Here is a 6,000-nt window from a genome sequence, read left to right as displayed (position 1 = left end):
CTGTAACGTTCACCAATCTCTGGACTGTTTTCTTTTGTTATTCCCTCGCTGCATCATCCAAGAATATCTTCCGGCGGGAAATAACTGAATAACGTCTATAAATAAAGCGCGTAATCCCGCTCGATTACCGAGCGCCGCGCCTCAGGATCATAGAGCCTGTCTTTGATGCACGTGGAGATCTTCGGAACTCGAACTCGAAGTTTCTGGGATCGCGAGACCAGCCACAAATCACTCTGGAATCCTGAAATCTTGAACTTCAACACCGTGGTTGCTTCCCCGATTCTGCGGTTGTTTGAAGTGTCTGCCATTGCTTCGAGCTAGTTTGCAGTTAGTCTCGCAACATTGAGGCTCATCTTGTTAGTCCCAGTTTCCCACGGCTGATTTTTATGGACATCACGCTGCTAGGGGTTTGCGCCGATTGATTGCTTTTTTGTGTTTCGTTAGGTTGTGCGCTATTTGTAGATATGTATTTGTATTTGTTCGCGTTTATTGGGCTCGATCGTGTAATTATCGTGTTATTCTGATGTGAAATTGGATTTTTCATGAAATTCTATATTATCTGCATCCAATTTTGATTGTGCAATGCCACCGATGTGCAATCGTATTGTATTGTCCGAGGAAACTGAGAAACCGTGGTCATACTGATCAGTCATTCTGATTAACTCTGTAAATCGAAACGAAGGAAAAGGACCAACAATTGTGAATATTGCCTTCTTCATTTATCTCGGAATGAATCATGGTTATTCACACCGTCGCTGATAAATTCGCGAAATCCTAGTCATCGTAAATCGGAGTCAACTGCAGATGAGTGAATCTTGGATTCATAGATACGGTCCTATTATTACTTGTATGTACAACGTTGGCACTTTCTACCTGTTCAAAAATATCTGATCCAAAGTTTGCGTTGCTCTAGGTTCTCGATTACTCCGAGCTGCGCTACAGAGGCTTGAAAGAAAATTATTCTTCTAAATTTTTTGACGAGTCGACGAGTTCAAACTCTCGGTCACGCGGCGAATGTTTTTCCATCTTTGTTCCGGGATATTTTCCACTTGCTAGAAGTTGGTGACACGCCAGGGAGACAGAAATTACGTGTTTGCGACATTCGTCATACACTGCGATTGGCTAGGAGAAAGAATGCGGCGACCCGGAGTTCTTTCATTCCAACTTTCTTCCCGGTTCTCCTCCTTTCCCGGTTTTCTCAGTTTAATCTCTGCGCGACGAGGGCCGCGCCGCGTGCCAGCAGAACTATGGGAAAAAATGGCAATGCGGATGAATAGCACGCTCTCATACGTCGAATCCGGCGTCTTTGCGGTTTACTTTTCCTCGAGGTGTACAGCCAATACTTGGCACTGCGTCACCGCCGTTTCACCACAAGTAAATATTTCATGCTCTCGAACAATCCTCGATTAACTGTATCGCGCGAAATTCTCGTCGCATTGGCAAGCGTCAAAGCTAATCGCAATGCCGAGTTTAGAACAGAATCTCGTATAGCGTAAAATTTCCATCGAACATGAAATTCCACCGTTTTGAATTCCCGATTCCCGTGATTTCGACTGAATATTGTTTAATCGAATAATCATTTGAATATACTAGTGTTAAATCGATCAATTTGCAACTTTTCGTAAAAATATTTTACATTTATAATACCATACGATTTTAGAGATTTTTCGTAAAATCGAGCTTGTTTTACCAGAGATGTTCGGAAATCTCGCTGATGAATTAGAAGCGCAGAGAAATAACACAAATGGTGCTTGTTAAAATTCACGGAGAAAATTTTAGATTATGCGTGTAGATATCACTTCATAAGAAATATAAATAATTAAGGAACAATGAAATTGAGAATTTTGTAAAAAGTGAAGTTGGCTTCTGAAAAATTTACTTTCATTTCTTTGATGTAATTTTATATTTAGCGTTCGCACACATAAACACATAAAATGATTTCGTTTAATTATCTACTTTAAATGTTTACGTATTTTATAATGATACAAAGATACCGACACTGCAGTATTTCTTCCTACGCTTTTAACCAATTATCTAGCCACATTTCTTATGCAATCCGAGCTAATTCGGTCCATGATTTAAGACGGCCTTTCAAAACAACACCGCGTTCACGCTTTTGCTACCGATGTTTTCTTTTACTACGTAATCCATCAAACGTCTACCCACCAGAAAACAATAATCTTTAGGTCTTACGAAAATCTGTAGTTGGTTGAGTAAGGAGTATTTGAGTTATTATATGCACTATATAGAACATTTATTTCAAGATATTACAAGAAATTGCAAATATATGTGCTCAGAAAGATAGTCAGACACTCACAAATCCTTTTCATAAATATTTTTGATTATATCAATCAAATTTGAAATAGAAATGACAAGATATTTGATCTTTTGACAGAGAAATTAATTTTCGCGTTCACAAAGAATAACTCATTTCGCAAAATCTATTGTACTGTATAACGAGATTTAATATTCACATTTAACATTTTCTTATATGCTTAAGACCAATCTTTCACTAATGTGCAATACATATCTTGTAACTCTTCTGCATATACATTCCAAAGACTGGTTTCGAAGTTTAGAACTATAATCGTAATAATTGTCTCTCAGTGAAATCTCAAAGTGTTTTATACGACGCTTGATTTTCATATAAAAATTCTTCTATGATAGGTGTTTGAATATTTTCAATATCGTTTCTCACACGAGGAGAAAGAGAGAGAGAGAGAGAGAGAGAGAAAAACTCGTTTATTTCCTCGTTTCTATACTTCATTGTATAATCACCTCTGGGACATCGTTTCCTGGATTTTCTTTCGAAAGATGCTTAAAGGAAAAAAAAAAAGGAGAAGAAAAGAAAAAAAGAAGATAAGAGCAACGTACATCGCATTTTCCGCCCATCTTGCCTCGTTTCTAACCGCTTTTTCGAGGCCCCAATCCCCCAGTCTCGTTCTCGTTTCGGAATATCTCGTTTCACGCGATCCACCCCCTTCTTCCTCCGCCGTATTTCACCTCCCCAGCGAACCTCTTGAGGTAGATACTTCTGCCTAATCTGGAGTGTGGATCGATAGGGAGGGACAGCGGCGGGCCTCGAAGTCCGCCTTTCAAGGATTTCATTCAAAGATTTCGACGACCTCAACTGCTGACCGAAATAGCGCGCGGAAGCTACCTGAGAACGACGCGACACGAGTGCACTGGTCGAAAAGGATTCGAACGTATCTCGCCTCGAATAAAGACGTTGCTTTCTCGAGCTTTCCTCCAGCCGCAAAGAGAGATTGTGTGACGTGTGCGCGAAAGGAAAAGAAGAGCGAAGTCGACTGCACGGCGCTGAAGAGCGTCGGCGGGTGGAAATCGCCGGTGAATAAGGGGAAGGGAGACGGAGGAAGCAACGCGGAAGAACGGTCGAAGATAATCAGCTGAAAGTGTGGCCCGACTTGCGAAAATAATGGGGCGAGTTGGCGAGCGAGGCTGACGCTCGGATTTCAAGCGTAAGCGGTGGGAATTTCACCTGTTCGCCCCGGGAACGATCGTATCTTTCGGACTTTTCCGCGAGAGGCGCCGGAGTTTTCTCGAGATCGAGGATGAGGGAAGGAAGGAGAGAAGCGTCGAATAAGATTGTTTGGGAAAGAGGCGGTACAGAGGTATGGAACGGAAGGCGGTTTTCTGAAAATGTCGAAATATTCAGAGTGTTCGGGACAAGTAATTCGAGTAGAATCAGCGAAATAGAAACAAGTACGAATAATAACGAAAAATGTTACTTTCTTAATATATTTCGGATTTTTGACAGGGAGGGACGTCTATTGCGACGCGACGATCGCGACGAAGTGTTATAGTGACGCTATAGTATGGGTCATGTAATTTTTATCATAATGTAATCATTGAAAAATATATTATGTACATTTGTACAAGCTCTGTCCGAGGAATAACTGAACTTTTTCAAGATATCAAAAAATAAATAATTTTTTTGCGGAAGATAGGTTATTTTATTCGAGAAACGAGCTCCTTCTATAAAAATTTCGTAGACGTTAGTTAGAAACGCTTTTCGTAGCTATTTTGATTCTTTGTAGTGAGAAACATGACGAATATGATGAAACATATATAACAGAATTTAATTTGTTTCTTTGTGAGAAAAATCAGTAATAGTAGACGCACAATATGAAGCTCATTTTATAATTTGTATACAAAAATTAGAGTCGCTATATAATATATTCTAAATAACTAAAATACTATAAAATTTGGACGAAAAACGAATTAATGATGCAATGATTCTTCGATGACAAAATTTTGTTATATATATTGCTATTAATTTCTCTCTCTCTCCTTTTCTAGGAAGCTTGGTTATTTTTATAGCTAGACTTTTAATATCTTTTACTTTTTACAGATTTATAGTTGGTAATTAGCTCTTTGTAGTCAAACAAAGATATCTAAAAATCAGATATCAGATATAATGCAACAATTTCTAATAAAACCTGCTCGAACATTGATGAAAATTACTAGTGAAAGTAACCGGTCTGCAAGGAAGTAATTACCAATGGATAATCGAATTGGAAGTTTAATCGACGTATCCCGTGATATTGATTTATCGGGTTTTTCTGCCTTTGAATGAAATTTGACGGGAGTTGATCGAATTGGGGGAACGGAAAGTGAAACGAGGAAAGAAAAAACCGCTGAAAACGGTGAAAGAGACGTCGATCGTTTAAAAATCTAGGACGCAGCCACAGCATCACTATTCGCTCGAACGTTATAGCTTGTCCACGTTTTATGACGTGTCTTGCTTCATTGAGTATAAAATCTTCCTGTAGCCTCGTCATTGTGTATCTCTGGTCAAAATAGACGAATACGTATAAACAGGATACACGTACATATATAGCATTTATTACATCAATGATTAAACTACGCTTACAAAAATAATCGAACGTCTATAGAAACTTTTTGTATATACGTGTCGTATATTATGCATGCACGTTAAAATAAAACATAAAATAAATATTCAAAATACAATAATTGTTAAAATATTCAATAGGTGGAACAAACTATTGCCTAGATCCTATTTTTTAAGTTATTTTCATAAAGAAAATATCACTTTTGTGATAAAAGTCCACAGTTAATATTAACAAAATTTCAGAATGTTTTATATAACACACATAATAGGTAAATGTACAAAGTACATAAATAATTTTGTGAGCCTCCGTAGCTGGTTTTCTTGTGCAAGTATACAATATACGATTAAATTCGTTAAAATTTCTTCGTTATCAAACATTCTATCTCGACGCGTCATGAAATTCACGTTTTCCTTTAGTAGAGTAAGGGGCATCGCGTGTGTACGACAATTCGTTCGGTTCGTTTCGTTTCTAACCAGGAGAAAATTAATCTCGAAAATTCGAGCATTTCGCGATATTGGCATTCGAGTGGAGCAATCGGTCAGAGAGCGTGATCGATCGTTACCGACCAACGCGAAACGGCGAAAGTTGAACGCTATTTGCTCCGTTGGATCCGGAAAACTTCGTAATTTTTCGCACAGATCGGGAGGGGAGTGGGTGGATGGAGGAGGAGGAGGGAGGAACCGGCGTCTCTGGGTAGCCACACGTGTAACGAAACTTAAGATACCACTTTGCTCGACGTCTCACCGCCCCGATGTCAAGAGAATTTTCCCCGGTTGGAAGCTCGCGCGCGGGGCATACGAATTTCCGGGATTTATAAAAAATTCATGTCGACCTTTTTTAGAAGTTCGTGTCGAGAATAACGGGAAGTTCCGCTTCGCGTCCGCGGACGTACAAACGTGCGAAAAAATGTATTCGCCGGTACTTTTATTTTCGTTGCCTCCTCGCCCGATCCTCCACCGCCAGTTTTCGCGGCAACTTTCCGTGACACTCTCCCTCCTTTTTTTTTTTTTACCCAAGAACGAAGCTTTTTAACGAAAGAGCGAATTTCCCGTGAAGCGTGCCTCCGTCCAGATACTAACTCGATTCCTGCCGCGCCGCCGAGCAGATTTCGAGAGAATCGAGATTA

The sequence above is a fragment of the Frieseomelitta varia genome, unplaced genomic scaffold (assembly GCF_011392965.1).
Source record: "Frieseomelitta varia isolate USP_RPSP 00005682 unplaced genomic scaffold, Fvar_1.2 scaffold_236, whole genome shotgun sequence".
Classification (NCBI taxonomy): domain Eukaryota; kingdom Metazoa; phylum Arthropoda; class Insecta; order Hymenoptera; family Apidae; genus Frieseomelitta; species Frieseomelitta varia.
Note: the sequence above shows the minus strand (reverse complement) of the source record.